The sequence below is a fragment of the Dipodomys merriami genome, unplaced genomic scaffold (genome assembly GCF_024711535.1).
Source record: "Dipodomys merriami isolate MVZ:Mamm:240054 unplaced genomic scaffold, mDipMer1.0.p SCAF_2356, whole genome shotgun sequence".
Taxonomy (NCBI): Eukaryota; Metazoa; Chordata; class Mammalia; order Rodentia; family Heteromyidae; genus Dipodomys; species Dipodomys merriami.
This window is the reverse complement of record NW_027203778.1, coordinates 29,680-56,110: the sequence shown is the minus strand read 5'-3', so window position 1 is coordinate 56,110 and position 26,431 is coordinate 29,680. Positions and strand designations below refer to the sequence as shown.

At 38.8% G+C, this 26,431-nt stretch overlaps 1 pseudogene; it reads right to left on the bottom strand.

Moving 5' to 3' along the window:
* Positions 1–11,563: 11,563 nt before the first annotated feature.
* LOC138835394 (Golgi to ER traffic protein 4 homolog pseudogene) lies at positions 11,564–12,292 on the bottom strand (annotated as a pseudogene).
* Positions 12,293–26,431: the final 14,139 nt, after the last annotated feature.

The following is a 26,431-nucleotide window of genomic DNA, read 5'->3' as shown; positions in this document are numbered from 1 at the left end:
AATTTTTGCCTCTTCTGAAAAAATAATTGTTTTCCAGTAGCCTTTTTTTTTTTTCTCATCTTATAATTTTTATTTTAGGAATACGTGAATAAGAGTTTTCCTTTCTTTTCTTGTCTTCTTTCTCTTTTTCTTTCTTTCTTAATTATCTTCTTGTTTTTTATCTAGCTCTACTGAACTTCTGATCTTTTCTTCTCCCGTTCCCATCCTCAAAGCTTTTCACATCTCCGCTATGTCCCTCCCCTTCTCTGAACATATTCACATTCCACTCTAAATAGACGGTCTTTTAACCTCTATAATAACATTAATTTTTACGTTTCTATTATTTTTCTGGTCTCTCTTTATTCCCCTTTCCGTCTCTTCTTTCTCTCTCTCTCTCTACTTGCATCCTACCCAACTCATTTCCTGCACTGTGATTAGGACATAGTTAACTCTCCCTGTGCCTCCCCACACCAATCTACTCCTATTTTTTACCCACATCTCTCCCTAATCCTAATAATTTCTGGTTTTCCAAATTCTTTTCTGCGGATCGAAGTCCTTTAACATATAGTTGTTTGATGTTGAATAGATGTATCTGTTGAACTAGATTGTATCTGTAAACTATTGACTGTACAAATGCAAACTTTGGTTGATGGTTGCCTTAAGATAGTGTTCTAGCACAAAACTGGTGCAATCTTTATCTCAAATGGGCCGAGTAAGCCGAAAAAACACAAGAAAAATGGCAAATTCGGGTATCTCAATTCCCAACCTTGATAATCAGGGATTAGAACAGATAAAGAATAATCCAGAGGAGAGTTCCCAAATAGCTCTACAAACACTAATAGCAAACATGATAAATGAGAAGTTTGACAATGTACAAAGGACTCTGTATGAGCGTGATAGGGAGAGAGAGGAGGCATCCCAGAAGTTTATACAGGAATATCATAAGCGTGAGGAAGGTTCTCAAAAACTGATACAGGATTTGCGTGAACAACTTGAGAATACTCAAAGAGAAAGGGAGGAATGGCGTGAGCAGGCAGAGATCACTCAAAGAGAACTGCAGGAATCCCACAGAAGGGAGGAAACTAATCAAAGAGTAATTCACGAATTAAGAGACCAGGTAGAGAATACACAAAGATCACTAAAGACATTCATGGAATCCATTAACAAAGAGCTGAAGGAAGTCAGGGAGACCACAAAGGGAATGCTGAATGGAACCCAACAGAAGGAATGGGAGTCTAAAGAAACCATAACCAATCAACTAAGTGATTTGAGAACAAACACTGAACACCAAATTAAGGAAGTAAAGAAAATCATACAAGACCTAAAACAGAGCTTCAACAAAGAACTTGAAACCATCAAAGCTGACCAATTAGAAGGAAAAGAGATAAAAAACAAAGTAGAGAGTCTCGACAGCAGGTTAGACCATGCAGAAGATCGAATCTCAGGGATTGAAGACAGCCTTGATATTATAGAGAAAGAACATACAACCATCCAACACAAGTCCAAGAAATATGATAGGTCTATCCAACACCTGGAAGACACCATCAGAAGGCCCAATCTAAGGATAATGGGTGTAGAGGAGCACCTAGAAACAGAAGCTAATGGTCTAGGAAATTTGTTTAACAGGATCCGAGCAGAGAACTTCCCAAACATACAAAAAGATAGGCCTATTCAGATACAAGAAGCTTTTAGAACCCCAAATAGACCAGACCAGAATAGGACATCCCACCGTCACATTATAATCCACACAGGATCAACCCAGACCAAGGAAAAGATCCTTAAAGCTGTCAAGGAGAAAAGGTTAATCACCTATAAAGGGAAACCAATTAGAATTACCTCAGATTTCTCAGCAGAGACAATCAAAGCAAGAAGAGCCTGGAATGACGTATGCCATGCCCTAAAAACAAACAACTATCAACCAAGAATACTGTACCCAGCTAAACTCTCCTTCCTAACTGAAGGCCAAATAAAAACCTTCCATAGCAAAGAAAAATTGAAACAATACATCTCCACCAAACCAGCCCTGCAAAAGATTCTTAAAGATGTCCTACACATAGAAAACCAACAAGAACGCAACAAAGGCCAAGAAACTGCACCCAAACTGAGAATCCAAGAACCTTAGGAAGAACCCAGTTTTCACAGCCCCCAAGAAGGTGGATAACATGGCAGGAACCCTCAAATACCTCTCAGTCCTATCTCTTAACGTTAACGGAATGAACTCTCCAATTAAGCGACATAGACTGTCTAGTTGGATTAAAAAACAAGACCCCTCTATCTGCTGCCTGCAGGAGTCACATCTTGCCCGTAAAAACAAACATATTTTCAAAGTTAAAGGCTGGAACAAAATCTACCAAGCAAACGGCCCTCATAAACAGGCGGGAGTTGCAATCCTAATATCAGATAAAATAGACTTCAAACTAAAATTCGTGAGAAGAGATAAAGAAGGTCGCTACATACTAATTAAAGGATCTCTCCTTCAGGAGGATATTACAATTCTAAATATCTATTCGCCAAACAATGGAGCACCCAAATTTATCAAAGAAACACTACTTTCCCTCAAATCCCATATAGATCCAAAGACATTAATTGTTGGGGATTTTAACACACCACTCTCCCCACTAGATAGATCAACTCGGCAAAAACTCAACAGAGAAACCGCAGATCTAAACAGCTGCATAGATCAACTAGACTTAACAGACATTTACCGAACATTTCACCCAGCAGCAACAGAATACACGTTCTTCTCAGCAGCACATGGAACGTTTTCTAAAATAGACCACATTTTAGGCCACAAAGCAAACTTGTCTAAATTCAGAAACATTGAAGTTATACCTTGCATTCTCTCTGACCACAAGGGAATAAAATTAGATCTCAACACCAAAAGCCACCAAAGAAAGTCCGGTATCACATGGAGGCTGAACAACACACTGCTGAATCATGAGTGGGTCATGGAAGAGATTAGAAAGGAAATTCAAATGTTCATGCTATTCAACAAAAATGAACACACAAATTACCAGCTCCTCTGGGACACAGCAAAGGCAGTACTCAGAGGCAAGTTTATAGCTCTGAGCTCCTACATCAACAAATTGGAGAGATCGGAAACTAACAATTTAATGACACATCTAAACCTCCTTGAAAAAGAGCAGCAAGATAAACCCCAATCCAGTAGACGGAAAGAAATAATCAAAATTAAATCAGAATTAAATGAATTAGAATCCAAAAAAACTATAGAAAGAATCAACAAAACAAAGAGTTGGTTCTTTGAAAAACTTAACAAAATTGACAGACCCTTAGCAAACCTTATCAGAAAAAGGAGAGAACACACCCAAATTAATAAACTCAGAGATGGGAATGGAAACATCACCACTGAAACAACCAAGATTCAGAACATTATTAGGGGATACTTCTCAAAACTTTATGCTAATAAGTTTGAGAACTTGACAGAAATGGACCTTTTCCTAGCAAATATTGACATGCCAAAACTAAACCAAGATGAGTTAAACCAGCTTAACAGGCCCATATCAAGCATCGAAATAGAAACAGCAATAAGAGACCTCCCAGCTAAGAAAAGTCCAGGACCAGATGGTTTTACAGCGGAATTTTACAAGGCCTTCAAAGCAGAGCTCACACCAATACTCCTCCAACTCTTCAATGAAATTGAAAGAGAAAGCTCACTACCGAATACATTCTATGAAGCCATCATAACCCTCATCCCAAAACCAGGCAGGGACTCATCAAAGAAAGAGAACTATAGACCCATTTCTTTGATGAACATTGATGCAAAACTTCTCAACAAAATTTTGGCCAATCGACTTCAACAATTCATCCAAAAAATCATACACCATGATCAAACAGGATTCATTTCAGGGATGCAAAGCTGGTTCAATATACGCAAATCAATTAATATTATTCATCACATCAACAGGAGCAAGAATAAGAACCACATGGTTATCTCAATAGATGCAGAAAAAGCATTTGACAAGATCCAACACCCCTTTATGATGAAGGTTCTGGAAAAATTAGGAATCCATGGAACATTCCTCAATACAATAAAGGCTATATATGACAAACCTACAGCCAGCATTATACTCAATGGTGAAAAACTAAAGCCATTTCCTCTTAACTCAGGAACAAGACAAGGATGCCCACTCTCTCCACTTCTCTTCAATCTAGTATTAGAATGCCTAGCTACAGCAATAAGACAAGATGCAGACATAAAGGGGATCCAAATAAGGAAAGAAGAAATAAAACTCTCCCTCTTTGCAGATGACATGATCTTGTATTTAAAGAATCCCATAGACTCCACTCCCAAACTACTCAAGCTGATTCAAAACTTTGGCAAAGTAGCAGGTTATAAAATTAACCCCCAAAAATCAATGGCTTTTCTATATGCCAACAATGAGAAAAGTGTGGCTGAAATTAGGAAAGCAACTCCATTTGTAATAGCCCCACAAAAAATAAAATACCTAGGAATTAACTTAACCAAAGAAGTGAAGGACCTCTATGATGAAAACTTTAAAATCTTGAAAAAGGAAATCAACACAGAACTTAAAAAATGGCAAAACCTCCCATGCTCCTGGATTGGCAAGATTAACATCGTGAAAATGGCAATACTTCCCAAGGCTATCTACAAATTCAACGCGATACCTATCAAAATTCCACCCTCATTCTTCAAGGAAATAGAGGAGGCAATCCAAAAATTCATATGGAACAATAAAAGACCCCGAATAGCAAAAACGCTCCTCAACGGAAAGAACACTGCTGGAGGAATATCAATACCAAATTTCAAACTCTACTATAAAGCCATAGTAATCAAAACAGCTTGGTATTTGCATAAGAACAGACCTCAGGACCAATGGAATAGAATTGAAAACCCAGAAATGAACCTACAGACCTATAGCCATCTAATATTCGATAAGGGAGCTAAAACAATAGAATGGAAGAAAGACAGCCTCTTCAGTAAATGGTGCTGGCAAAATTGGTTAACTACATGTAGAAAACTAAAGCTAGATCCTTATATATCACCCTGCACCAGAATCAACTCCAAATGGATCAAAGACCTTGAACTCAAAGCAGACACTCTGAAAACATTACAGGATGGAATAGGAGAAACCCTAGGTCTCCTTGGCTCAGGCCGAAATTTTCTGAATAGAGACCCGGAAGCACAACAAATCAAAGAAAGGTTGGACAAATGGGATTGCATAAGATTGCAGAGCTTCTGCAGGGCAAATGACATAGCTGGCAAGATCAATAGAAAGCCCACCGATTGGGAGAAGATCTTTACTAGCCATACAACGGACAAGGGTCTCATATCTAAAATATACTTGGAACTCAAAAAATTAAACCACCCAACAACAAATCCTCAAAGAATCAACTGCCCAATAAATAAGTGGGCGAAAGACTTAAAGAGAAGCTTCTCTGAAGAAGAAACAAGGATGGCCAATAGACACATGAAGAAATGTTCAACATCCCTAGCCATAAAAGAAATGCAAATCAAAACAACATTGAGATATCACCTCACTCCAGTTAGAACAGCAAAAATCAAGAACTCTAACAACAACAGATGCTGGAGGGGATGTGGACAGAAAGGAACCTTACTTCATTGTTGGTGGGAATGTAAACTTGTTCAACCACTTTGGAAAGCAGTATGGAGGTTCCTCAGAAGACTTCACATAGATCTCCCCTATGATCCAGCAATCCCACTTTTGGGCATTTACCCAAATGTTTACAAACAAGACCACACTAAAGCTACCAGCACAACTATGTTTATTGCAGCATTATTTACCATAGCTAAGATATGGAACCAACCCAGATGCCCCTCAGTAGATGAATGGATCAAGAAAATGTGGTATATATACACAATGGAATTCTATGCCTCCATCAGAAAGAATGACATTTCCCCATTTGTTAGGAAATGGAAAGGTTTGGAAAAAATTATATTAAGTGAAGTAAGCCAGGCCCAAAGAAGCATAGGTCCCATGGTTTCCCTTATTTGCAATATCTAGTATAGGTATGAGTCAAGCGGAAAAGGTCAGATAATGTGATGATAGGAAAATGAACCCTTAAATATGTATTTTAATGTTTTCGTTTCTTTCATGCATGTGTTTCTAACGCATTTATAAGATTATTTCTTTGTTGCTTTGTATGTCCCTCCCCCACAGTGTAACCCCCGCTTTCACTATATTTGATGTCAGTATAACATGTGGAGGAGATGGGGACAAACAAGTCATTTAAGGACTCAGGTGGACCTGTTGCAACAATGAGAAGTACAAAATGTCATGTCAAAACCAGCTTTACAATGTCGGTGTGGGGGGTGGAGGGGGGTATAATTGGGTGGGGGGAGGGGGGAGACGGGGAAGGGAAGTGAAGGGTAAACAAAGGAGGAGGCTGCAATGCTTGGTAAGAAATGTATGCATTATCCTGCCCATGTAATTGTAGCCCCCCTGTACAGTATGTTCTCAAATAAAATAAAATACAATTAAAAAAAAAAAAAAAGGATGAGAACTGTGGAAAGTGGATTGAAGCTACTGCAGGCAGGAAAATCTGTGAAACTTTTATCTCCAATTAACTGTTCAAATCCAGAAATGGATGTTTGGTTCAAGTTGTAGAGAGTTAGCTATAAGTAAAATAGCTAAAGGTCAGCTCCCTGAGTTCAAGCCCCACTATACACACACACACACACACACACACACACACACACACACACACACACACACACACACACACACAACCTATCTCAAAAATAACGAGTGACCAAGGACCAGAAGAAAGATAATATTTTTTCTTTATTTTCTTTCATTTTTGTCATTTTTTCATTTATCTCTCTTTGGGAATGTAAAGGGGGCATAGCAATGGAGGGACAAAGGATGAACAAATGCAGCAGTGGCACTCAGTTGAGACTATGTTGAAAGTGCACTATGAAATTTGTTGGTGGGGAAGGAGGGGAAAACTGGAGGAGACGCAGGGAAAGGGTGACATTGTCCAAATAGAAATATACTCATTGAAGTAGAGCTTTGGCTCAATATCAATGCCATTCTTCAGCAAAAGGGCTCAGGAACACTGCCCAGGCCATGGGTTCAAGCCTCCTGACTATAACAAAAACAAAGACAAAAATAGGTAGTCATTACCAAACATATATAACAAATCTTCTACATCACAGTAATAAGAAGAAGAAGGAGGAGGAGGAGGAGGAGGAGGAGGAGGAGGAGGAGGAGGAGGAGGAGGAGGAGGAGGAGGAGGAGGAGGAGGAGGAGGAGGAGGAGGAGGAAGAGGAGGAGGAAAAGGAAAAGAAGAAGAAGAAGAAGAAGAAGAAGAAGAAGAAGAAGAAGAAGAAGAAGAAGAAGAAGAAGAAGAAGAAGAAGAAGAAGAAGAAAGAAAGAAGGAGAAGGAGGAGGAAGAGGAGGAGGAGGAGGAGGAGGAGGAGGAGGAGGAGGAGGAGGAGGAGGAGGAGAAGAAGAAGAAGAAGAAGAAGAAGAAGAAGAAGAAGAAGAAGAAGAAGAAGAAGAAGAAGAAGAAGAAGAAGAAGAAGAAGAAGAAGAAGACGAAGAAGAAGAAGAAGAAGAAGAAGAAGAAGAAGAAGAAGAAGAAGAAGAAGAAGAAGAAGAAGAAGAAGAAGAAGAAGAAGAAGAAGAAGAAGAAGAAGAAGAAGAAGAAGAAGAAGAAGAAGAAGAAGAAGAAGAAGAAGAAGAAGAGAAGAAGAAGAAGAAGAAGAAGAAGAAGAAGAAGAAGAAGAAGAAGAAGAAGAAGAAGAAGAAGAAGAAGAAGAAGAAGAAGAAGAAGAAGAAGAAGAAGAAGAAGAAGAAGAAGAAGAAGAAGAAGATGTTAATAAAAACCAAACCAATGAGAGAAAATCTAAGAGAGCAAGGTAAGGGGTGACATTTCCAAAAAGAAATATACTCATACCTGACTTATATGACTATAATCTATGTGTAAATTACCTTTATCATAATATAAAATTAAAAAAAAACAGAAATATAGTGCTGGAGGCAAATCTGAAATGGAAGAAGATCAGATTAATATCCAATACCAATTTCAAACCCCATTATCAATTTCTCTTTCAAAAATGGCTCTTCTCATCACTTTTACTTTCCCTAGCTTATGAGATGGGGTGCAAATATTTAAAGGGTGAGGAATGAGTCATACATACAAGAGGAATTTAATAGTACCTGTAAAGAGCAGTACTTGCTAGAACACATGTTGCCTAGAACACATGTTGATACCATGTTTTCTGAAATATACAAACCTAGTTGAGCTTGCATACAAGCTCCACTCTATACAAGCTGTGGATTCAAAGTTAACTAAAGTCTCTGGACCTCAAATTCTTCATAGGTAACAATAGTTATATCACAGGATTATGAGACCTGGATGTCATCAAACATGGTGTGGGTTGTGTTTTAAGTGTGTGTGCAACACTCAAACACTGCTGGGGCGAGTAAAAACTGGCGTGATGTTTACCATATTACTTAACAGTAATACAACACCTACTACAAGCTCACACCTATAATCCTACTTATAAAAGAGGTTGAGGCCTCAGGATCTAGGTTCTTTGTCAGCCTGGACCGGAAACTGGATGAGACTCATCTCCAATGACCTCTAAAAAGGTTGGAGGTGGAGCTTTGGTTCAAATGGTAGAGTGCTAGACTTGAGCATAAATCTCAGGACATTGACCAGGCCCTGAGTTCAAGCCCTAGGGCCAACACACACACACACACACACACACACACACACACACACACACACACACACACACACACACACACAATTTTGTATATTCCTATCACGTCACTTAATACTTTTTCTCTTCCAAGCCCACCAGTTGTTGTTGTTGATGATGATGATGATGACAAGGACTTGCTGTGAAGCTCAGGGTGCTATTAAACTTACAATACCCTTGCGTACTGGGATTACAGGTATGTGTACCATACTTGACTTTACTCAGTAACTCTACTTATAACATTTTTCTGAAAGAAATTTATTCAAATTCATGAAGATACTATGGCTTAAAGTTGTTCACACTAATTTTCAAGTGTACAAAATGTAAATAATATAAGTGGATATAGTACTATGCTACCACATGGTAATTCCAGCCAAAACTCAGGAACCTGACACAAGAGAATAAGGATTTGAGGTAAGCCTTGTCTACAATGTAGGACTTCTTCTATAAAGGAAAAAAAGTATAAATATTAATCTACTAGGAAATATATAATATGTTAAATTTATATAATGGAACAAATAGATCATTGTTAATGAAAATAAAATGGCTTTTACTAGAAATGAGGAATCAAATGTGCTCACTGTGTAGGTGAGTTAGAAAGTTCTTACCAAAAGCTACATACTTTTCTTGTTTTCTATTCTTCCAAAATTGTTTGCTTTCCAGAATCATGCCTTATCTTTCCTTACTGGTTTCTTTAGCTTATTTCATACATGCCCACAGGGTCTTCAACTATCATTTATTTATGTGAAGAGCTTGCAAATATCTCTCTTCAGTCCAAACTCCTGGTATGCACCTCTGTTCCATATATTCAACTACCATAAATACTTGTGAAAGAGTAATCCTGTCTTTCTATTACTGTCTTTCTATTAATGTGTCAGTAAACTTTAGGAAAATAAAGGAATAACATCAATAAATATAACTGATTATTGTAATAGTAATGTTAAACATTACTACAATGCTGATTATTTTCTGAGCAATTTAATATAAAGCTCAAGGAAAGCAACGTTTTTGAGTGCTGATATTGGAGTTTAAACTCAAGACCTTACCTTCTCACTTATGCATTTTCCCTCAAGGGCGGTGTTTTACTCTTGAACCACAGATTCCCTTCCAAATTTATTTGGGGGATTATTTAGAGATAAGAAACTCATGGTCTTTCCTTCTTGGGCTGGATTTAAACCTGGATCTCAGTTCTCTGAGTAGATAGAATTACCAGTGTGTGCTAACAATGTCCAGTTTCAAGGAGAGGGCAAGTTTCTGATTTCAAGCTCCAGTAATAGCACAAAAACAAAAACAAAATTATGACATATAAATATACTGATAAACTAGGAACCCAAACAAACCAAATGTGGGTATCTAGATGGGCGAAAGACTTAATAGCATTATTATCACTATTACCTTTCCTAGCATTTTGAATAACCTGAAATTATGGATTAAAGTCATAGCTTAGTTGGTAAAGTACTAGCTAAAGAGCAACAACATCAAACACTACAAGTCTCAGTCTCAAACTTTAAATGAAATCTGAAATGATTTTTTCCTTAAATGAAAATTGACCATAGGAAACCCCTGATACCTAAATGTATGGTCAAAGAAGAAAATTGGAAAATGTTCAGGAAGACAGACTTTTAAATCTCAGTGATTACCATATGGACAGTAGATCAGACCATGTGTAACTTCATACTACATGCAGTGGGCTACGTTAAGGACTTAAAAATTGTACACATTTACACTCCTCAAAAAAAAAACAAACAAACACAACTTACCAGGACACTGGGGATTCACATATGTAATTCTAGCTCAGTGCTCTGTTACTTGAGCCACAAACTCCATTTTCAGCATTTTTGGTGTTTAGTTGGAGATAGGAGTCTCACAGGTTTTCCTCCCCTGGCTGGCTTTGAAACAAAATCCTCAGCTCTTTGCCCACTGAGTAGATAGGATTACAAGCTTGAACTGATACTCTTATTTTTCTATTCTATTCTTCTTTTGCTTTTCTATTTAAGAATCATTTCGTTAAGTGGCAAAAAAATCCTGCTTTTGAACACAGCAGAGAAAATCAGTGAAAATAGAAGCTGTGTCTGAATAGATCAATAAATGGATATATATTTTAAAAGACGGATCAAAATACAAAATAACAAAACAGAGAAGAAACCAGTTGCCAATAACCAAAACAAATGAGTACTTTATCAGAAATCCTACCGTTATAAAATTTAAAAGTACAGTAATAAACAGCTTCAGATGATTTATTCAAAGATAAAACCTATCAAACCTACTTAAGGAAGAACGAAAAAAAATGGAATCTACACAAATTTTCTCAATTTACATTTAAATGCATTGCAATCTATAAAACTCTAGGTACTGATGAATTTATTATTGATTTTCCTAAAACTTTGAAGAGATCATTTTGATTCTACAAAAATATTTCCTTAGAAAGTGAGGAAATACTATTTGCCCTCTTAAAAGTTTCTCGTAAAAAATATCTGGCTGAATTTTGTCTGGAATTATACTCTATGTACTGAGCAGGTAAGGAGAATTGTTTCAGGACATTGAGTCTTCTAATCATTAAGTACTTGATCGTTCATTTACTTAGTCCTTATTTTTTTGTATAACATTTGAAAGGTTTTATAAAATCCATTAAAGATAAACTTCTGAATTGGAAAACCTTTTGGAGGGAATTTACTCAAAGCAGAATGATATATTTTAGGCATCTCAGTATTTAGAGCTGTGAGTATGAACTCCATGAACAGAATAACTTGTCTTTAAAGAAGTTTTTAATACATAGAGCATAACTAAGAAAAATTGTAGGTGATAGAGTAACTAAGGGAGGCCAGGACGTGGCCAACTGCCTCCATAGGAAGACAAAAGCTTGGGATGTACCCTGAGGGACAACTCTCCTGTCCTGTTCTGTCCTGTCGAGCTACTTGTCATGTATTGGGTACCTGCACAGGGAGGGCTGGAACTGCTCTCACAGCACCATGAACGTGGTTAGCTTGCTGCCATCCAAGGCCAGCAGCAGAAATCAGATGAAGTGGAGCAGGGATTGGATGGAGGGCGGCCCGTGCTTGATGGATGTTGCTTCTGTGCATACATGATGAAGACCACAGACCTGGTTTTGTTTTCCAGTAGAGAAACTGCAGCACTGCCTGAGCCACAAGTATGTCCACTTGCCATGGAAGCTGTGGGCCGTGGAGTCCTCCACCAGCATGTTGGCACAGCCCTCACCGTCTGTGGAGTGTAGAAAGTAGTATCAAGATTCCCAGTAGTTCGGCTCTTTCCACAGGGTCAGGGCCCAAAATGGAAGGAGCTAAGGATGGCCCCATTTCCAGGAACCCCAACTGGAACACTTCAGGGCTCTGGAGAAGGGGTCCATCAACTGAACACCCTAGCCAGACACTCCATCCATTTCTGCCATCTACATCCATTTCAGGGACTCCAACACCAGCATGGACAGCTCTGCTGTGCTGTTTTGCTGGCCATGAGGGAAGAACAGCAGTATGCTCCTGAGCACATGAGCTCTTGGGCCTCAGAGGGCTTGCTCTGGGACATGTACCTGAAGAAGATGGTCCAGTACATTTGGTGTGCCCCATACTGGCCGCCTTTCTCCATGCAGCTTAACTTGCATGTGATTGTGGGCTTCATTGTGAGAGCCTTCCTGCTCCACCATCGCTGCTGCCAATGTGGCCCTAGTAGTATAATCTTTAGAAAGACTAGGACAAAGCCTGAGAATATTAATGCAAGAAATTGGGGTACATCAAAAAGAGGGTGGGGAAAGGGTAGACGAATGAAGGGAGGAAGGGGCAGAATGTAGTCAAGCTCATTGGGAGAAAATGAGGGAACAGAAGATGTTGTATGAAAGGAAATGTTCTCATCTGACTTATGCAAATGAAATCCCTCTACACAACCTCTTTAAAATAACTATAATCAGCTGGGCACAGGCCACTCAGGCCTGTAATCTTAGCTACACAGGAAGCTGAGATCTGAGGGTCTCAGTTCAAAGCCAGCCCGGGCAGGAAACTCCATGTCACCCTTATCTCCAATAAACCACTAAAAAACAGGAAGTGGCGCTCTGGCTCAAGTGGTAGAGTGCTCATCTTGAGTGCAACAGCTGAGGGATAATGCCCAATCCCAGAGTTCAAACCCCATGCCTGACAATAAATAAATAAATAAATGAATAAATGAATAAATAAATAAATAAATAAAACTAAATTTGCTAAAAAGGAATTCATTGCCTATACTGCAAAACTAAGAAATATAAGGGAATGGTGGGTCAGAGGGGGGTGTGATTATTGTAGGTGTGGCACAAATCAATATGCACTGTATTCATCAACTGCTTTTGTTATATGGCAACTCCTTTGTACAACTACTGAAAGATAATTGACAAATAAAAATAATAATTGAATAGATGTAAAATAAGATACAGGAGAAAGAAATGGTTGATAGATACTTCTGATATAAAACAGGGCTTCCTATTACATTGGGACCCTATAGAAGAACTCTACTGTTTTTGTAATATTTCAGAATAAGATGAGATTCATAAAGCATAGTTCATTATGATTTTTCAAAAATAATTTAAGTAGTTGTTAATAACCCAACAATACTAAATTCCTATATTATCTACATGAACAAATGTAATTTATTATCATGGTTTGAAAGAAAAATCTATGGAAACACTTTTATTTTTGGTAAGACATGAAGCTTGACCTCTGGGCCTGGGCACTACCCCTCAGCTCTTCAGCTCAAGGCAAGCACCTTACCACTTGAGCCACATAGCCATTTCTGGTTTTCTGGTGGTTATTTAGAAATAAGAGTCTCATGCACTTGCCTGCCCAGGCTGGCTTTGAAGCGCAATCTTCTGATCTCAGCACCTTGACTAGCTAGGATTACAGGTGAGGGCCACCGATGCCTGGCTAAAATTCTTAATTCCAATTAATAAGCAAAAACCCAGAACTTGAGGCTTTGCTTAAAAGGGGGAGTGCAGGTAGAAAGTGTAAAGCAAATACTAGCAGAGAGGCAAGCAGAGAAAGAGAGAGAAAGAGAGGGAAGGAGAGAAAAAGCGAGAGTAAGAGAGAGGGAGGGAGAGAGAGAGAAAAATGTAAAAACAAGAAGCAACCATGGGGGGAGACAGGCAAAAGAGTGTAATGAAAGTGAATATTATGAAAATAAGTAGTATGAAAATAGGAAAATATAATGGAGTCCATTATTTTGTACAATAATAAGACAATATATCTAAAAGAAATTATTTAGACAGTGATGAGGACATATTAGCTGGTGGGGAAGATATTATTTACATTCACTTAGGCCCCAAACACAATCTCTGAAGATGCTCCTGTTCTATCCGGGCCAATGAAGTGGCCACTGCCAGTTTTTGCAGCAAAAAAAGAAAAATGTCATTCTGAGAACCAATGAGAGATAATGGCCAGACATCTGTGGCTCAAGCTTGTAATCCTAATTACTCAGGAGCCTGAGATGTGAGGATCCAACTCAGGACAAGCAGGGAAGTCCCTGAGACACTAATCTCAAGTTAAACACTAAAAATAGGAAATGGAACTATGGTTCAAGTACAAAGGCTCCAGGACAGCACTCAGGCTCTGATTTCACCCTCAGGTCCAGAAAATACATACATATACACAGAGATACACAGACACACAGAAGCACAGACACACACACACACACACACACACACACACACACACACACACACACAAAGTTAACTATGTATTAGAAAACTCAGTCATATGTCAACATTTAATGCTCACAAATGTTAACTCCCACTGATTTTCACATTCTCTTAAAAGGGACTATTTACTTGGCAGATGGTCCTGCATTTTATAAAAAAAAAATTATAGTCATACTTCTTTGGCAGTCACTATCACAAATTTGAATGGCAGGAGAGGGGAGGGAATGGGAAACTGTGTAGCCACTTTCCTTGTGCTCCACTGATACTCTTATGCTTCACTACTGGAAAGACATTAGCAGGAATGACATGTGTCTAAAATAATTTAAAACCATTGAAATGGCCACTGATCATGTATAGACTGATTAAGTACAAAGTGACATATAGAGTGAAAACCACAGGTTGCTCTATCAAGTGAAAAGCAACCTATATATGATATAATTGGTAACATTTGATGTATGTATTTTATACTTATGGACATAGAAGTTTGTACATGCATGGGAAAGGTTCTAGCAATATATATCTGACAATGGAATTCTTTTGGGAACGGAATATATGGTTGTGCAGATGGAGTGGGGAGAAAATCTTAACTCCTAGATTAGAATTATGACATTTATATACAACCAAATCTATTTCTCTCAAAATTAAAAAAGATGTACTAGCATATGAAATAAGAAAAATAGCACATAAATCTGTAGTAATTTTTTCTCACTTTTTGATTAGCACACATTCTTCCAAGGATTTGATTTGTATCTTTATGAGACTCATTTCCTCCATCACTCTCACACATCTACAGACTTTTCTCAAATCAATGTCAACATGCTTTGTTGGTCATTTTTTACATGCATTAAAAAACTACCTATTTTGAACATGTTTTCCCACCTTTGCCCTCTCTGTCCTTCTCACTTCCATTAAAACACACATATAATAGTTGTTTAGCATTCCTATATCTCATTTTAATTAAATTGCATAACTATAGTATTTAAGAAATTTCACCATAAAATTTTACAAACTTATATTGAGTATTTTTAATCATACTGATGGCCTGACTCTCCCTTTCCCCATCTAGCTTCCTTTTCAATATTCAACGGATTTCGGTGAGATTCCTTTGTCATCATTGCCATGCACAGATGCCAAATAACATTTATTTATCCTTCCCTAATCCTACTAATTCCCTCAAAAATTCCCAAACATATAGACATATTCTATAAATGTATTTATATATGATTCTCTGTGTGTTTACATGTTTATCTTTTAGATTGTGTATTTACATATTACAGAAAACATGTGACCTTTATCTTTTTTAACCTGGCTTACTTCACTCAGCATGATAGTCTCCATTTCTATTTCCCTGCATATAAAAACATTTCACTCATCTTAATGCATGGTGTGAAGTAGAAGGGAAAGGCCTGGCTGGGCATACACAATGGAAATCTGGTATCATGTAGTTAATATTTAATGCCAAGTGGCCAGAAAGATACTCGTTTTAGTGAAGATGGAAGGAAGTGAGAAACCAACGGAGCCTCCAGTATGTCCAAATGTGCCTAGAGACCTCTTCACCTGGACAAAGAAGCTGGGGTGATAAGGGAAGAAATAACCAAAAAGTTTGAGCAGGGAAAGGTGATAAGATAATTGGGAGCCACATGCCACAGCAAAGCCAGCTAACATGAAGAATGGAGCTGACACAAACTAGGCAAAGTTTAGGCCACTGGGGTCTTTGACAAAGCCATTGAAGGCTATCAGATAATTATTGATTGAATATAAGATAGTGATAGAATACAAATATAGAGAGTGTAAAATAATTATTGTATTTCAGTTTCCTTGGGTACTATTGTTATATACTTTGTTTACTAAGAAATTATCATAACATTGAAAAAAGAAGCTAAAATGGAAACTGGTAAGTCAACTGGCTGTGAAAATCAGGATTTCAAACATATGTTTGACTTCTAAAATCCCATACAAGTGTAACAGTCTTACAAGGGAACATGGGAAGCAGATTCTGCTTTTGTGTGTTTAGAAAGCACTTCTTGAAGCCCACCAAGCTTGTCACACCAAAGACTGGGTTCTCAAAGCCCATGAGGAGATATTGTCACTAGAATCTTCTACATAGGAGGCTCAATGCAAATTGTTTATTTTTGTATTGATCTTTTGCTAACTGACCTTATAAAGGAAAAGTAAAGCCTAATTCTGTTACAAAGATAAAGATCTCCCAGCCAAGAGAAGCCAGGCTCATATTCTTTCTGGCTGCCTGGTGATTAGTCCATTGGTTGTACTTTTGTCCTTCTGATATAACACTTCTGTGAGGTGTTACCCTGCTTTGAGAAGGCAAATCCTTATTAGAGGCATGATTAACTTTTGAGGACAAGGATACATTGGTTAACCTTTTCTTCAGTGGTATTTTAAAGACACAATGAGAATATTATGGTTCAAGACCATTCAAGGAAATATTTTTTAACCAAGAAACCTATCTCAATCAGTATTTGCTAGATGTAGTGGCATACATCTGTCATTCCAGTATGTATGGGAGGCATAACTAGCAGGGCTACAGTCAACAGCCCAAGAAAACCTACAAGAACCTACTTAAAATTAAGTAATATTAAAAGGTCTGTCAGTTTCATGCTTCCCTAACAAGTGTAATTTCATATGTGGCAAATCTAGGTACACTCTTCCACAGTGAATTTATAGAATGACCCAGGCTCAGGTGTGTTCTGAATTTCCACATCTTACTTTCTCAGTAGCCCCACCCATTCCAGCACACACATGGGGCTGGGATGGGCAGCTTCCTCTGTTGCTGGTAGGGTTGATGCTTTATGCAAGCAATAAATTAGTAAACATACAAACTCCCAAAGAGTATTCTGTTTTCTTTTCCACTCTGCTTCCATCCATCCAGTTCTCTGCTGCTCTGCCTCTCCAAGGTTCATAAAATGCTTGTCCCTCCTCCTGGACATTCTCACATTTGATATACCTGGAAAATACCTGTTCTACTTCCACAACCCTCACAGGATTCTACCTGTATAAGTTCTTTCCTGCATCACTGTACTCCAAGCCCATGATAATAATTCATACTACTCTTTACCTTTGTCCTTCCCAACAGTCTTCTTGGCCTGCTCTGTCCTTTTACATTCTTCAGTTACCTAGAGCAAGATATGCTTTCTAAAGATATCTTCCAATATAGAACAATACTTTGTAAACACTGGCCATGGTATCAAACTAAAGGCAGTTGAGTAGAAGTGTGTACTAATCACATAACATTCCTGCTATGAGTGATGCTACACATTTGTTATCCTACCATTCAAGAAGTTGATCCGGAACATCATGGGTTCAAGATCAGCCTGGGCTACAATAGGTCTCAAAAATAAAAGGACAATCCTGCTTTAGTAAAGGAATTATTTTGAGGAACAACACATCTAAATGAAAATCTAAAAGGACAAACAAGGTAACACATAGCACCCTATCAATGCTCCACAGTTTACTCACCACCCACCATGAGAGATTTCCACCAGCCAGGAATAAATCTTTCAGCACAGCACAAAACAGAAACCAAAACACCCCCAGAATAATTCTTGAAACCAATTTTCCCTTTAAAAAAGTTCTGAAAAACAGGATGAGGGCTGGGAAGGTGGCTCAGTGGTAGAGCGCTTGCCTTGCATGCCTGAGGCCCTGGGTTCGATTCCTCAGCACCACATAAGCAAAACGAAAAAAGCCGGAAGTGGCGCTGTGGCTCAGGTGGTAGAGCGCTAGCCTTGAGCTGAAGAGCTGAGGGACAGTGCCCAGGCCCAGAGTTCAGGCTCCACAACCGGACCCCAAAAAAAAAAAAAAAAAGAAAAAAGAAAAAGAAAAACAGGATGAACAACTTTTAGGCCCAGTACTAACAATAAAAAGGAGAAAATGAAATATATAAAAATTTAAAAATTACAATTAGTGTAGTGGCACACCCCTGTAAAATAGTTACTTGGAAACCAGAGTTCAGGATTGTATAGGGAACAATTATCAAGATCCCCGTCTCGGCTGAAAATGTAGCTTAGTGGTAGAATGATTGCCTAGGATGCATGAAGCCCTGGGTTTGATTCCTCAGTATCACACAAACAGAAAAAGAGTCTCAAGTGGTACAGCTCTAACCTTGAGCAAAAGAAACTAAGGGACAGTGCTCAACCCTGACTTCAAGCCCCACAGCTGGGAAAAAAGATCCCATTCTCAATCAATAAGTGCTTCCAGGTATGTATGAGAGGCATTCTAACACTGCGTTCTAACACAACCTAGGGAATGCATGATATTCATTCAAAAGTAACTGTTATAAACAGGGCTAGCTGTCTAACACTTGTCTAACAAGTGCAAGGAAATGAGTTTAATCTAGGTACACACGTGCTTGGGTACACACATAGAATCCTATACAAAGATATTCGGATAATTGAATAATAGCATATGCACAGCAGTGGGTGAGTGAGGAACTCCACACCTTCTAGTAGATATGTGGACTGATCATAAAAACAAAAATATGTATATTTTCTCTTGATGTGCATATTATAAAATTATATACATGCTCATATGTGTCTATAAGTTGAATACATTAAGCAGCTATATGACTCTGTATGTTACATAAGCACTGAATAAAGAAAGAAAAGGTCCAAGGTTACCTCAGAAAAATTGCTGAGATATGCCTCTGCTCTCAATATTTTTTCTGGTTAATTGGAGACAATCTTACAGACTTTTCTGCTTTAGGGAGCTTCAAACTACAATCTTCCAGGTCTCAATCTCCTAAGTAGCTAGAGTTACAGGCATGCCAGATTAGAGATAAAGCTCAAGTGGGGAGCATCAACCTTGAAAGAAAAAGTTAAGGAAGTGAATAAGGGCTTGAATTCAGGCGCTAGTACTAGGGTATGTGAGCACACATATGCATACACATACACACTCACAGATTAACAAGAATGAAACTCTGGTGAACCAGCTATATTTGTATACTTTAAATTACCTGTAGATTGTGGTTTAATAATCTAATAATACAGAAATGATTCCTCAAGCTTCCTCCTCTTTATCACATTAGGTGTCTTAATTAACTTATCAGGGTTTTTCCTTTTCTTTTTTCTCTTGTGTGTGTGTGTGTGTGTGTGTGTGTGTGTGTGTGTGTGTGTGTGTGTGTGTTATACACACACTCTGGTGTATGTATAACAATACTGAGACTTGAACTCAGTGAATTGGCATGATGCTATTGCTTCTTCTCTCAAAGCTGTTCCTCTACCCCTTGAGGCACAGAACCACTTCCATCTCTTTTGGGGAGAGAAGTGTCCCACGCATTTTCTAGGCCAAGTGGGGCTCAATCAGAGGTCTTTATATCTCAGCATCATGAGTATATTTTTTTCTTATGTGCTAAAATCATCGGGTAATAGTCATACTTAAAATTTAAAAAAAAAAAAACCCTCTGGGACAGCAGTCAGGGCTTGATTAATGCCCTAGGACCAACACAAAAAATAAATGCAGTTTCTTGTGATTATTTCAGTTTACTTATTGCTACCTCTAGGATTATCATCTATGTCAAGGGTATCTGGAATGTGACTCCCTCCATAGATAAGGGATCACTCTAATTCATTCAATCAATCAGTCAAAAGTAACTGTAAATCCTCCATATATTACCTGTGTAATATCAATTAAAATAGTTAGTAACCAATAAATTATAAAAAGGGTAGACAAAAAGTCCATTAACATCCAAGATTTAATTCATGCTATGACATTTTAGACCTCACTCAGGAGTTCTTTTAAAAACATATTTCTATCACTATTAGTATTCTATCCACTGTGAAACTGAGGAACTGAAACCATACACTACCTAACTTAAAGGCCTACACCAAGAAACAATTAGATAGCAGACATTGATACAAGGAAGCTGTACATTGCATATTCTCATCAGTCAATTAATACTAAAAACAATGGACACAGGCCAACCTGAGCTGAAGCTGAATATTTTGTCTCAAAAACAAAAAGTGAGGGCTGAGAATGTGTCTTAGTGGCAGAGTGCTTGCCTAGCAGCCAGGAAGCCCTGAGTTTGATTCCTCAGTAAGATATAAATAGCAAAAGCTAGAAGTGTTAGAGTGCTAGCCTTAAGCAAACAACGCTCAGAACAATGCCCAAAGCCTGAATTCAAGCCCTAGGATTGGATAAAAATGGTTAAGACAGGAAGCAGAGAGAAGAGGAATGGAATTTTTTGTCTGAGCCTACATTTTCCTAGCCTTCATGCACTTTCAACTTGTGATTTATGTTTTCATTCTATTCAGTAGTCAACTAACTAGCTTCAACTGCGTATCTGAATCTTGGGTTATTCAGAGTTAGGAATCTTAATTTTGGTGCTGGGGATTTTGCTAAATGGAAGAGCACTTGCTGGCAAGTGCCAGGCCCTGGGTTTTGTTCTCAGATTTGAAAAAAAAAACTATTTAATCTTATTTAGTTTATGACTTACTTCACAGAAGAAATAAATGTATTCACTCATTCATGGATGCACATATTGATACATTTTCGGGCTCATTTGAGAAAATTTACTATGAAGAAGCATAACAGAAGTCACATACTGATGGTTCATGCTTGTAATCCAAGCCACTCAGGAGGCTGAGATTTGAGGATCATGGTTTGCAGCCAGTTGGTGCAAAACCATCTATAAGTCTCTTATTCCAACCAGTAAAAGACTAACCAGCAAAAAAACTATAGCAGTGTCTCAAGCAGTAGAATGTTAGCCAAGAGCTATAAAGCTACAGGGCAGCACCCAGTCACTGAGTTCATGTCCCAGCAGAACTGGCAGAAAAAAAAAATGAACTCAAATTCAAAACAGCTTTATTAGGTTCAAAATAGTTCATAATCATTGAGAATAATTTGCTATTTGGGGCCAAACAAAACAATCATTTTTCTACTAATGACACAGAATAAAACACTCCTTAATTAGTTCTAAATCATGTAGGATTTCACTATGTGGAACTGTACCTTTTCTAATGATAGCAGAAAACTGTATGTATTATATCCCAGGACTGTAAAACATATAAAATTAGATTTGTGCTCCATGGACAAAGTTTCATGATTCATAAAAGAGTATCTTCACAGTACTTAAGGTTTTTATATACTCTACACTGATCCTTTTTCCATACTGTATTATTATTGAGCACAACATAATTGTTAGTAAGCCTTGCCTTTACATTGGAAAATTCCCAATGCTGAACTTTCTAAACTTTCCTTTCTTTTATAAAGCAAATAAAACTATGATGGTATGTGAATATCATCAGTAGAAAAGTAAGTGAATGCCACCTCTACAATGCTCTGGACCTGCTGCAGTTCTGTGTTCTTTCAGGCATCCTTTCAGGCTGATTGATCTTCTCCTTAGTGCCCAGGTTAGGGTGCCCAGTAACTTCCCTCCAGTCTCCAAGGTTAGCTCGTGGTTGTTTCTTCATTGCAGAAAATAGATTTCTGTATTCTACAAAAAAATAAATGTGATTGGGTCAAGCCTCTACTGTCATAAAGATTTTATTGTACATTAGTCCATATTTCCTCAGAGAATTCCTTAAATATTCAATTAATGGGAGGAAGGGGCTTGGAGGGAGGGAGGGAAAAGAAGGCACTATACAAAAGGAAATGTATTCATTATCTGACTCATGTAATTTAATCCCTCTGTACATTCTCTTTATAATACCAATGTAGACATGGCCACATATTCACCTAACAAAACTAATATGTTACACATATTGAGAAGACAGTATACTCCCAAATAAAGTGTACTTAAATCATTTGCAAAGCCACTCCGGCCTCTTTGCCTCTGCCACTCCTGGTCCTTTTGTCCAAGATGGGGTGCCAAAGGCACTGCCTCCTGGGCTCCAAGACCGCTGCTATGAGGGTCTGTGGGCCACAGGTCAGCATCTCCAACACCAAATTTGCAAAATGGGGCGGGTCAGCGCAGCTTGTTATGGTCCACAATTCTGCTGCAGTGTGAAAAGGAGGAGGGCTGTACATGAGGCCTCTGGTTCCAAGCACCCTGCTAAGGCTAGAATCCTTGGAAAGCCATACAGCAGCAGGGGGCAGCCACCAGGCTGTGAACCTCCAAGCTGGCAGTGGAGACCAGACAGCAAGGCCTCAGGGACCTGGGCACCTTGGCTCATCGCACCACGCCTTGCCCAGTGCCTCGACCTTGCAGCTACTGCCTGAGGTCTGGTCTTTGGGCCCTGCCCAGCAGCTGGGAGTACCAGATGCTACTCAGCAGCCTGAGCCCCCCGCTGCCAGCTGAGCACCCAAGGACTGGATTCTCCACCAGGTCAAGCGCCTCAGGGAGACAGTCAGTGGCTGTACACATGCCGACCTCATCTGGATGGCCTGTGTGAATTTCTGGCTGCCTGCAGGATGAGCAACAGGCCTGGCAGAAAATCCCGGACTGCCAGCGGCTGCCCTAAGCCCCTTCACTCAAGGTGGAGCCCATGCACCTGCGCTTCAGGGACAATGGAGACGATGGCAGGCAAGGAGATGCAGCAGCAGCACCACTGCTACCTCCATGCAGCCGACAGAGCCCCCAGGGCTGCCCGTGACATCAACCCCCTGGGCTGTCTGCTCCTGAACTGAGGCTGCCCATACAAGCAGTGCTCACTTTCCTCTATGTATGCCCTGCCCCTGCCCAATCCCCAGGTGTCACTGCCTCCTCTGCCACCTTTGCCCTGGACACTCAGCTGCCATAAGGGCCCCTCATAGAGTTCATAGTGGTTGAGGACGCTTTTGCAGGACAGCCCCCAGGAAAGAGTGATAGGAGACTTGAGTCTGTGGAAAAAGGTATTCCGCACATATTTTGATAGAATATGAAATCAGATGAAAACAAAAATTATCAAATTTTAAAAAAGAAATTAACCAGGCATCAATGGCTCACAGCTTTTATCCAAGCTCCTCAGAAGACTGAGAGCTGAGGATCAAGAGTGGAAGCCAGCTTGGGTAGGAAAGTCCCTGAGATTCTTATCTCCAATTATCTACAAACAACAGCAGCAGCAGCAGCAGCAGCAGCAGCAGCAGCAGCAGCAGCAGCAGCAGCAGCAGCAGCAGCAGCAGCAAAACCCCACAAGTAAAGCTGTGGCTCAAAATGATAAAGTGTTAGCCCTGGGCATGAAGCTCCAGGACAATGCCCAGGCCCAGAATTCAAGCTTGATGATCCCCCTTCCCCAACAACAACTACAACAACAATAACAAAAATAAAAATTAAAAAAAATATTCCAGTGACATCCTCTAGACCAACTATATGTTAAACATCTTGCATAGTATCCACATGCTCACTAGGAGTGTGCTGTAATATTCTAGGACAGGGTCAACAAACATGTTTTGTAAAGAGTGGGCCATATGGTCTTCAATAATAACTACTCAACTTTGCCTTGCATCATGAGAACATACAAAAGTTGGATGAGGCTATGTTCAAATACAACTTTATTTATAAAACTGGGAGGGTCTCACGTTTGATTACAATATTCGGATTCTTGATTTTAGGTTACAAACACCAGTCCATAGCCAAGATCCAGAATATTCCAGTAGTTTGTTTCATTTATTTATATTAATTACAGAAGATGTAATAATGTAATTTTAAAAAAGAAAGCACTCAATTGCAATACAATATGTTATATTTGATCACCTGAACTGAAAAACTCATCTACTTACAATAGTCAATTGCTAGATTTTTCAGATTTACTAAAAGTAATTTGTAAAGATCTTAAGGTAAACAAAAAAATCTAGGAAACGTTACTCTGACATATTATGAAATATATCCCTAACTCGGTTCTACTTTTCAATAACTTAGAGCAAATTGGGGAATCCATCCAAGAGAGCGAAATTCTGAAGAAAGACTTGTCTTCTACACACTGCACTGCAGCTCCTGGATAAGAAACCAGGGATCACCAAATATCCACACTGCTTTTCACACTGTAATTCCCTCTCAACAGACTACCAGCACATAGAAGAATTTTCACCAGAACCTGAGTGCCTCACTTCTTCTGTGTATTTATATGCACTATTCTAAGGCTTGAAGTCAAAACCTTGGTTCTGTCCCAGAGCTTTTCACTGTAGGCTAGCCCTATACCTCTTCCAGCTTTCTTTGGCAGTGAATTGGAGATGAGAGTCTCACAGACTTTCCTGCCCAGGCTGACTTTGAACTGAGATCCTCAGATCTCAGCTTGCAATTAAAGGTATAATTAAAGGCATGAGCAACCAGTGCCCAATAAACTGCCCTACTTTTCTTGATTGTTTTTATTTTGTTTGAGATCAGGACTTGAATTAAATATTTGACACGTTTTCTCACTAGGTATCACTCTGCCACTTGAGCCATATATCCAGCAATCATTATTTTGAATAGCTGGAAATCATCAAATTTTCTTAATATGGTCTGTACAATTACTGTTGTTCTAAAACTCATCCTAATCAAAAAAGTCTTATTTATGGACCCTAGAGATCATCTGAACAAATTCTCATAATATTGCTTGTAATTGCTTATCACTTTAGGAACATGATTTTTTAAATTATTGTTTTACATAGCAGAGTTGTCATTAAACAAAGCAGTTTATGAATACAATATGCCTTGATCAATGCCACCACTTTCAACATTCTCATTAATCCCTCCCCTTCACAAACCTTCCCACACTCTTCTCAATTAATGGTAGGATATTTACTGGAATCCTCTCTACATTTTCCCCTTTTCCTCCTCTTCATTCTCCAACCTTTCCTCCCTTCACCCTACTTTTGACTACCTATGACCCTATGATCCAGCAACTCTACTCCTGGGGATTTACCCAAAAGATTACAAAGCTTTCAGCACAACCATGCTTAGTGAATCAGCCCAAATGCCCCTCAAGAGAGAAATTAATCAAGAAAATGATGAATATTGACCATTTGTAACTCTCATATCTCATTTTTTCTGCTGGTATCCCATTGACATTGTATAGTCTCTGTACTGCAGTGAGCAACACGTAGAAACTGAGGTAAAAGATTTTCAGTGTTATCTGTTAGCCATGGATTCCTTGATGTGAGTTCTCTGCTCACTCTCGTTGTCTGTTCATGCCTTTGAGTGCTAATAAAAATCACATGCATTTTTCTTCCTTTTCAATTCTTTCAAAGCCTAAAAAACTTTGTCTCTTTTGAGTAACTAATTTTAAAGAGAATATCACCATCTGCCACCTCTCCGTGGCCTTGAAATTAAATGTTCAAATGGGACAATGGCTTTTTGGTGGGAGAGGGGAATTTTGTATTCAGAGGGTTTTGTATTCAGAAGATCTGTGCTTGCTAGACAGGACTTAGGTAGTACAACAGCTAGCAGTCAACTCCTTTTGACATACTTCTAGACATTTTGTTTATTTGAGGTCTTGAGCTTTTTGCCCAGGGCTGATCCTAGATTGATTGAGACCTGGCTACCTATGCCTGCCACATAAGTAGCTAGGATTACACATGTGAACCATTATGGCCAGCTCATTTTTTTGAGATGGGTGTCTTAGCAGTTTTTTCTCTGGCCTGGCCTCAGACCATGATCCTGTTTTATTTCTGCTTCCCAATCAGGTGGTATTACTATACTTAATGCACTTGACACCTTCGTAACTAAAATTTCTTCTAAAATTCCAAGCAGGATGTAAGATTTTTCATACTCATTATATGTAACCATGAAGAATACTAAATAAGACATAATAAAGGGGTTATAATTTAGATTATTTTAGTCACAGTGATAAAAATATCTGAACACTTTTTAAAATTTTTTGGAAAGTAGTATCTTGTAGGACCAAATAATGCATCTAACTGTGTTCTCAAGCATCTTTTATTTAATAGGATTCCATCTACTTGGTGCCATTGGTGGTTCATCACTCCCAGGTGTTCTACAACCTCTATTCTCTCATAGAATTTGCTTTCAATATCATCTGTGAAGGTGTTCAGCTAAAGCAACAACTGGCTATCAAAGCCCACTGATTGCTATCCATTCGTTGTAGTGCATCTCCATTCAAAAACTCCTAAAACGCATGCCCAAGGAGCACAAACACCTACATCCTGAATGGAAAACTGTCCCATTGAGTGGATTTCCCCCTAGCAGCTGCAATGCTTAC